This window comes from Vanacampus margaritifer, unplaced genomic scaffold (assembly GCF_051991255.1).
Source record: "Vanacampus margaritifer isolate UIUO_Vmar unplaced genomic scaffold, RoL_Vmar_1.0 HiC_scaffold_22, whole genome shotgun sequence".
In the NCBI taxonomy this organism is placed as follows: domain Eukaryota; kingdom Metazoa; phylum Chordata; class Actinopteri; order Syngnathiformes; family Syngnathidae; genus Vanacampus; species Vanacampus margaritifer.
The window spans coordinates 195826-205977 of NW_027520732.1; positions in this window are offsets into that span (position 1 = coordinate 195826).

Consider the following 10152-nt stretch of genomic DNA (forward strand, 5'->3'; position numbering starts at 1 on the left):
CCCACCATTCATTTAAATGGGGGAATTCGAACCCTGGTAGCCCGCCATTCATTTCAATGGGGGATTTCGACCTTTGGGAGCCCACCATTCATTTCTATGGGGGAATCTCGATCCCTGGTAGCCCGCCATTCATTTCAATGGGGGATTTCGACCCCTGGTAGCCCGCCATTCATTTCAATGGGGGATTTTGATTCCTTGGCGCCCGCCATTCATTTCAATAGGGAAATTCGACCCCTGGTTGCCCGCCATTCATTTCAATGGGGGATTTCGACCAGTGGGAGCCAGCCATTCATTTCAATGGGGGATTTCGACCCCTAGGCGCCCGCCATTCATTTCAATGGGGGATTTTGACTCCTGGTCGCCCGCCATTCATTTCAATGGGGGATTTCGACCCCTAGGCGCCCCCGCCATACATTCCTTATGGGGGAATTTCGATCCCTGGTAGCCCGCCATTCATTTCAATGGGGGATTTCGATCCCTGGGCGCCCGCCATTCATTTCATTGGGGGATTTTGATTCCTGGGCGCCCGATATTCATTTCAATGAGGGAATTCGACCCCTGGTAGACCGCCATTCATTTCAATGGGGGATTTCATCCCCTGGTAACCCGCCATTCATTCCTATGGGTGATTTTGACCCCTGGGAGCCCACCATTCATTTAAATGGGGGAATTCGACCCCTGGTAGCCCGCCATTCATTTCAATGGGGGATTTCGACCACTGGGAGCCCACCATTCATTTCTATGGGGGAATCTCGATCCCTGGTAGCCCGCCATTCATTTCAATGGGGGATTTCGACCACTGGGAGCCAGCCATTCATTTCAATGGGGGTTTTCGACCCCTAGGCGCCCGCCATTCATTTCAATGGGGGATTTTGACTCGTGGTCGCGCGCCATTCATTTCAATGGGGGAATTCGACCCCTGGGAGCCCGCCATTCATTTCAATGGGGGATTTTGACCACTGGGAGCCAGCCATTCATTTCAATGGGGGATTTCGACCCCTAGGCGCCCCCGCCATTCATTCCTATGGGGGAATCTCGATCCCTGGTAGACCGCCATTCATTTCAATGGGGGATTTCAACCCCTGGTAACCTGCCATTCATTCCTATGATGGATTTCGACCCGTGGGAGCCCACCATTCATTTAAATGGGGGAATTCGACACCTGGTAGCCCGCCATTCATTTCAATGGGGGATTTCGACCACTGGGAGCCCGCCATTCATTTCTATGGGGGAATCTCGATCCCTGGTAGCCCGCCATTCATTTCAATGGGGAATTTCGACCCCTGGTAGCCCGCCATTCATTTCAATGGGGGATTTTGATTCCTTGGCGTCCGCCATTCATTTCAATAGGGAAATTCGACCCCTGGGATCCCGCCATTCAATTCAATGGGGGATTTCGACCACTGGGCGCCAGCCATTCATTTCAATGGGGGATTTCGACCCCTAGGTTCCCCCGCCATTCATTCCAATGAGGGAATCTCGATCCCTGGTAGACCGCCATTCATTTCAATGGGGGATTTCAACCCCTGGTAACCTGCCATTCATTCCTATGATGGATTTCGACCCCTGGGAGCCATCCATTCATTTAAATGGGGGAATTCGAACCCTGGTAGCCCGCCATTCATTTCAATAGGGAAATTCGACCCCTGGTTGCCCGCCATTCATTTCAATGGGGGATTTCGACCACTGGGAGCCAGCCATTCATTTCAATGAGGGATTTCGACCCCTAGGCGCCCGCCATACATTCCTATGGGGGATTTTGACTCCTGGTCGCCCGCCATTCATTTCAATGGGGGAATTCAACCCCTGGGAGCCCGCCATTCATTTCAATGGGGGATTTCGACCCCTAGGCGCCCCCGCCATACATTCCTATGGGGGAATCTCGATCCCTGGTAGCCCGCCATTCATTTCAATGGGGGATTTCAACCCCTGGTATCCCGCCATTCATTCCTATGGGGGATTTCGACCCCTGGGAGCCCACCATTCATTAAAATGGGGGAATTCGACTCCTGGGTGCCCGCCATACATTTCAATGGGGGATTTCGACCCCTGGTAGCCCGCCATTCATTTCTATGGGGGAATCTCGATCCCTGGTAGCCCGCCATTCATTTCAATGGGGGATTTCGACCCCTGGTAGCCCGCCATTCATTTCAATGGGGGATTTTGATTCCTTGGCGCCCGCCATTCATTTCAATAGGGAAATTCGACCCCTGGTTGCCCGCCATTCATTTCAATGGGGGATTTCGACCAGTGGGAGCCAGCCATTCATTTCAATGGGGGATTTCGACCCCTAGGCGCCCGCCATTCATTTCAATGGGGGATTTTGACTCCTGGTCGCCCGCCATTCATTTCAATGGGGGATTTTGACCCCTAGGCGCCCCCGCCATACATTCCTTATGGGGGAATCTCGATCCCTGGTAGCCCGCCATTCATTTCAATGGGGGATTTCGATCCCTGGGCGCCCGCCATTCATTTCATTGGGGGATTTTGACTCCTGGGCGCCCGATATTCATTTCAATGAGGGAATTCGACCCCTGGTAGACCGCCATTCATTTCAATGGGGGATTTCAACCCCTGGTAACCCGCCATTCATTCCTATGGGTGATTTTGACCCCTGGGAGCCCACCATTCATTTAAATGGGGGAATTCGACCCCTGGTAGCCCGCCATTCATTTCAATGGGGGATTTCGACCACTGGGAGCCCACCATTCATTTCTATGGGGGAATCTCGATCCCTGGTAGCCCGCCATTCATTTCAATGGGGGATTTCGACCACTGGGAGCCAGCCATTCATTTCAATGGGGGTTTTCGACCCCTAGGCGCCCGCCATTCATTTCAATGGGGGATTTTGACTCGTGGTCGCCCGCCATTCATTTCAATGGGGGAATTCGACCCCTGGGAGCCCGCCATTCATTTCAATGGGGGATTTCGACCACTGGGAGCCAGCCATTCATTTCAATGGGGGATTTCGACCCCTAGGCGCCCCCGCCATTCATTCCTATGGGGGAATCTCGTTCCCTGGTAGACCGCCATTCATTTCAATGGGGGATTTCAACCCCTGGTAACCTGCCATTCATTCCTATGATGGATTTCGACCCGTGGGAGCCCACCATTCATTTAAATGGGGGAATTCGACACCTGGTAGCCCGCCATTCATTTCAATGGGGGATTTCGACCACTGGGAGCCCGCCATTCATTTCTATGGGGGAATCTCGATCCCTGGTAGCCCGCCATTCATTTCAATGGGGAATTTCGATCCCTGGTAGCCCGCCATTCATTTCAATGGGGGATTTTGATTCCTTGGCGTCCGCCATTCATTTCAATAGGGAAATTCGACCCCTGGGATCCCGCCATTCATTTCAATGGGGGATTTCGACCACTGGGCGCCAGCCATTCATTTCAATGGGGGATTTCGACCCCTAGGTTCCCCCGCCATTCATTCCAATGAGGGAATCTCGATCCCTGGTAGACCGCCATTCATTTCAATGGGGGATTTCAACCCCTGGTAACCTGCCATTCATTCCTATGATGGATTTCGACCCCTGGGAGCCCACCATTCATTTAAATGGGGGAATTCGAACCCTGGTAGCCCGCCATTCATTTCAAAGGGGGATTTCGACCACTGGGAGCCCACCATTCATTTCTATGGGGGAATCTCGATCCCTGGTAGCCCGTCATTCATTTAAATGGGGGATTTCGACCCCTGGTAGCCCGCCATTCATTTCAATGGGGGATTTTGATTCCTTGGCGCCCGCCATTCATTTCAATAGGGAAATTCGACCCCTGGTTGCCCGCCATTCATTTCAATGGGGGATTTCGACCACTGGGAGCCAGCCATTCATTTCAATGGGGGATTTCGACCCCTAGGCGCCCGCCATTCATTTCAATGGGGGATTTTGACTCCTGGTCGCCCGCCATTCATTTCAATGGGGGAATTCAACCCCTGGGAGCCCGCCATTCATTTCAATGGGGGATTTCGACCCCTAGGCGCCCCCGCCATACATTCCTATGGGGGAATCTTGATCCCTGGTAGCCCGCCATTCATTTCAATGGGGGATTTCAACCCCTGGTATCCCGCCATTCATTCCTATGGGGGATTTCGACCCCTGGGAGCCCACCATTCATTTAAATGGGGGAATTCGACTCCTGGGCGCCCGCCATTCATTTCAATGGGGGATTTTGACTCCTGGTCACCCGCCATTCATTTCAATGGGGGATTTCGACCCCTAGGCGCCCCCGCCATACATTCCTTATGGGGGAATCTCGATCCCTGGTAGCCCGCCATTCATTTCAATGGGGGATTTCGATCCCTGGGCGCCCGCCATTCATTTCAATGGGGGATTTCGACCCCTGGTAGCCCGCCATTCATTTCATTGGGGGATTTTGATTCCTGGGCGCCCGATATTCATTTCAATGAGGGAATTCGACCCCTGGTAGACCGCCATTCATTTCAATGGGGGATTTCAACCCCTGGTAACCCGCCATTCATTCCTATGGGTGATTTTGACCCCTGGGAGCCCACCATTCATTTAAATGGGGGAATTCGACCCCTGGTAGCCCGCCATTCATTTCAATGGGGGATTTCGACCACTGGGAGCCCACCATTCATTTCTATGGGGGAATCTCGATCCCTGGTAGCCCGCCATTCATTTCAATGGGGGATTTCGACCACTGGGAGCCAGCCATTCATTTCAATGGGGGTTTTCGACCCCTAGGCGCCCGCCATTCATTTCAATGGGGGATTTTGACTCGTGGTCGCCCGCCATTCATTTCAATGGGGGAATTCGACCCCTGGGAGCCCGCCATTCATTTCAATGGGGGATTTCGACCCCTGGTAGCCCGCCATTCATTTCAAGGGGGGATTTCGACCACTGGGAACCCGCCATTCATTTCTATGGGGGAATCTCGATCCCTGGTAGCCCGCCATTCATTTCAATGGGGGATTTCGACCCCTGGTAGCCCGCCATTCATTTCAATGGGGGATTTTGATTCCTTGGCATCCGCCATTCATTTCAATAGGGAAATTCGACCCTTGGTTGCCCGCCATTCATTTCAATGGGGGAATTCGACCCCTGGGATCCCGCCATTCATTTCAATGGGGGATTTCGACCACTGGGAGCCAGCCATTCATTTCAATGGGGGATTTCGTCCCCTAGGCGCCCCCGCCATTCATTCCTATGGGGGAATCTCGATCCCTGGTAGACCGCCATTCATTTCAATGGGGGATTTCAACCCCTGGTAACCTGCCATTCATTCCTATGATGGATTTCGACCCGTGGGAGCCATTCATTCATTTAAATGGGGGAATTCGACACCTGGTAGCCCGCCATTCATTTCAATGGGGGATTTCGATCACTGGGAGCCCGCCATTCATTTCTATGGGGGAATCTCGATCCCTGGTAGCCCGCCATTCATTTCAATGGGGAATTTCGACCCCTGGTAGCCCGCCATTCATTTCAATGGGGGATTTTGATTCCTTGGCGTCCGCCATTCATTTCAATAGGGAAATTCGACCCCTGGTTGCCCGCCATTCATTTCAATGGGGGAATTCGACCCCTGGGATCCCGCCATTCATTTCAATGGGGGATTTCGACCACTGGGAGCCAGCCATTCATTTCAATGGGGGATTTCGACCCCTAGGTTCCCCCGCCATTCATTCCAATGAGGGAATCTCGATCCCTGGTAGACCGCCATTCATTTCAATGGGGGAATTCAACCCCTGGTAACCTGCCATTCATTCCTATGATGGATTTCGACCCCTGGGAGCCCACCATTCATTTAAATGGGGGAATTCGAACCCTGGTAGCCCGCCATTCATTTCAAAGGGGGATTTCGACCCCTGGGAGCCCACCATTCATTTAAATGGGGGAATTCAACCCCTGGGTGCCCGCCATACATTTCAATGGGGGATTTCGACCCCTGGTAGCCCGCCATTCATTTCATTGGGGGATTTTGATTCCTTGGCGTCCGCCATTCATTTCAATAGGGAAATTCGACCCCTGGTTGCCCGCTATTCATTTCAATGGGGGAATTCGACCCCTGGGATCCCGCCATTCATTTCAATGGTGGATTTCGACCACTGGGAGCCAGCCATTCATTTCAATTTGGGATTTCGACCCCTAGGCGCCCCCGCCATTCATTCCTATGAGGGAATCTCGATCCCTGGTAGACCGCCATTCATTTCAATGGGGGATTTCAACCCCTGGTAACCTACCATTCATTCCTATGATGGATTTCGACCCCTGGGAGCCCACCATTCATTTAAATGGGGGAATTCGAACCCTGGTAGCCCGCCATTCATTTCAAAGGGGGATTTCGACCACTGGGAGCCCACCATTCATTTCTATGGGGGAATCTCGATCCCTGGTAGCCCGCCATTCATTTCAATGGTGGATTTCGACCCCTGGTAGCCCGCCATTCATTTCAATGGGGGATTTTGATTCCTTGGCGCCCGCCATTCATTTCAATAGGGAAATTCGACCCCTGGTTGCCCGCCATTCATTTCAATGGGGGATTTCGACCACTGGGAGCCAGCCATTCATTTCAATGGGGGATTTCGACCCCTAGGCGCCCGCCATTCATTTCAATGGGGGATTTTGACTCCTGGTCGCCCGCCATTCATTTCAATGGGGGATTTCGACCCCTAGGCGCCCCCGCCATACATTCCTTATGGGGGAATCTCGATCCCTGGTAGCCCGCCATTCATTTCAATGGGGGATTTCGATCCCTGGGCGGCCGCCATTCATTTCAATGGGGGATTTCGACCCCTGGTAGCCCGCCATTCATTTCATTGGGGGATTTTGATTCCTGGGCGCCCGATATTCATTTCAATGAGGGAATTCGACCCCTGGTAGACCGCCATTCATTTCAATGGGGGATTTCAACCCCTGGTAACCCGCCATTCATTCCTATGGGTGATTTTCACCCCTGGGAGCCCACCATTCATTTAAATGGGGGAATTCGACCCCTGGTAGCCCGCCATTCATTTCAATGGGGGATTTCGACCACTGGGAGACAACCATTCATTTCTATGGGGGAATCTCGATCCCTGGTAGCCCGCCATTCATTTCAATGGGGGATTTCGACCACTGGGAGCCAGCCAATCATTTCAATGGGGGTTATCGACCCCTAGGCGCCCGCCATTCATTTCAATGGGGGATTTTGACTCGTGGTCGCCCGCCATTCATTTCAATGGGGGAATTCGACCCCTGGGAGCCCGCCATTCATTTCAATGGGGGATTTCGACCCCTGGTAGCCCGCCATTCATTTCAATGGGGGATTTCGACCACTGGGAACCCGCCATTCATTTCTATGGGGGAATCTCGATCCCTGGTAGCCCGCCATTCATTTCAATGGGGGATTTCGACCCCTGGTAGCCCGCCATTCATTTCAATGGGGGATTTTGATTCCTTGGCATCCGCCATTCATTTCAATAGGGAAATTCGACCCCTGGTTGCCCGCCATTCATTTCAATGAGGGAATTCGACCCCTGGGATCCCGCCATTCATTTCAATGGGGGATTTCGACCACTGGGAGCCAGCCATTCATTTCAGTGGGGGATTTCGACCCCTAGGCGCCCCCGCCATTCATTCCAATGAGGGTATCTCGATCCCTGGTAGACCGCCATTCATTTCAATGGGGGATTTCATCCCCTGGTAACCCGCCATTCATTCCTATGGGTGATTTTGACCCCTGGGAGCCCACCATTCATTTAAATGGGGGAATTCGACCCCTGGTAGCCCGCCATTCATTTCAATGGGGGATTTCGACCACTGGGAGCCCACCATTCATTTCTATAGGGGAATCTCGATCCCTGGTAGCCCGCCATTCATTTCAATGGGGGATTTCGACCACTGGGAGCCAGCCATTCATTTCAATGGGGGTTTTCGACCCCTAGGCGCCCGCCATTCATTTCAATGGGGGATTTTGACTCATGGTCGCCCGCCATTCATTTCAATGGGGGAATTCGACCCCTGGGAGCCCGCCATTCATTTCAATGGGGGATTTCGACCCCTGGTAGCCCGCCATTCATTTCAATGGGGGATTTCGACCACTGGGAACCCGCCATTCATTTCTATGGGGGAATCTCGATCCCTGGTAGCCCGCCATTCATTTCAATGGGGGATTTCGACCCCTGGTAGCCCGCCATTCATTTCAATGGGGGATTTTGATTCCTTGGCATCCGCCATTCATTTCAATAGGGAAATTCGACCCTTGGTTGCCCGCCATTCATTTCAATGGGGGAATTCGACCCCTGGGATCCCGCCATTCATTTCAATGGGGGATTTCGACCACTGGAGCCAGCCATTCATTTCAGTGGGGGATTTCGACCCCTAGGCGCCCCCGCCATTCATTCCAATGAGGGTATCTCGATCCCTGGTAGACCGCCATTCATTTCAATGGGGGATTTCAACCCCTGGTAACCTGCCATTCATTCCTATGATGGATTTTGACCCCTGGGAGCCCACCATTCATTTAAATGGGGGAATTCGAACCCTGGTAGCCCGCCATTCATTTCAAAGGGGGATTTCGACCACTGGGAGCCCACCATTCATTTCTATGGGGGAATCTCGATCCCTGGTAGCCCGCCATTCATTTCAATGGGGGATTTCGACCCCTGGTAGCCCGCCATTCATTTCAATGGGGGATTTTGATTCCTTGGCGCCCGCCATTCATTTCAATAGGGAAATTCGACCCCTGGTTGCCCGCCATTCATTTCAATGGAGGATTTCGACCAGTGGGAGCCAGCCATTCATTTCAATGGGGGATTTTGACCCCTAGGCGCCCGCCATTCATTTCAATGGGGGATTTTGACTCCTGGTCGCCCGCCATTCATTTCAATGGGGGATTTCGACCCCTAGGCGCCCCCGCCATACATTCCTTATGGGGGAATCTTGATCCCTGGTAGCCCGCCATTCATTTCAATGGGGGATTTCGATCCCTGGGCGCCCGCCATTCATTTCATTGGGGGATTTTGATTCCTGGGCGCCCGATATTCATTTCAATGAGGGAATTCGACCCCTGGTAGACCGCCATTCATTTCAATGGGGGATTTCATCCCCTGGTAACCCGCCATTCATTCCTATGGGTGATTTTGACCCCTGGGAGCCCATCATTCATTTAAATGGGGGAATTCGACCCCTGGTAGCCCGCCATTCATTTCAATGGGGGATTTCGACCACTGGGAGCCCACCATTCATTTCTATGGGGGAATCTCGATCCCTGGTAGCCCGCCATTCATTTCAATGGGGGATTTCGACCACTGGGAGCCAGCCATTCATTTCAATGGGGGTTTTCGACACCTAGGCGCCCGCCATTCATTTCAATGGGGGATTTTGACTCGTGGTCGCGCGCCATTCATTTCAATGGGGGAATTCGACCCCTGGGAGCCCGCCATTCATTTCAATGGGGGATTTCGACCACTGGGAGCCAGCCATTCATTTCAATGGGGGATTTCGACCCCTAGGCGCCCCCGCCATTCATTCCTATGGGGGAATCTCGATCCCTGGTAGCCCGCCATTCATTTCAATGGGGGATTTCAACCCCTGGTAACCTGCCATTCATTCCTATGATGGATTTCGACCCGTGGGAGCCCACCATTCATTTAAATGGGGGAATTCGACACCTGGTAGCCCGCCATTCATTTCAATGGGGGATTTCGACCACTGGGAGCCCGCCATTCATTTCTATGGGGGAATCTCGATCCCTGGTAGCCCGCCATTCATTTCAATGGGGAATTTCGACCCCTGGTAGCCCGCCATTCATTTCAATGGGGGATTTTGATTCCTTGGCGTCCGCCATTCATTTCAATAGGGAAATTCGACCCCTGGGATCCCGCCATTCAATTCAATGGGGGATTTCGACCACTGGGCGCCAGCCATTCATTTCAATGGGGGATTTCGACCCCTAGGTTCCCCCGCCATTCATTCCAATGAGGGAATCTCGATCCCTGGTAGACCGCCATTCATTTCAATGGGGGATTTCAACCCCTGGTAACCTGCCATTCATTCCTATGATGGATTTCGACCCCTGGGAGCCATCCATCCATTTAAATGGGGAATTCGAACCCTGGTAGCCCGCCATTCATTTCAATAGGGAAATTCGACCCCTGGTTGCCCGCCATTCATTTCAATGGGGGATTTCGACCACTGG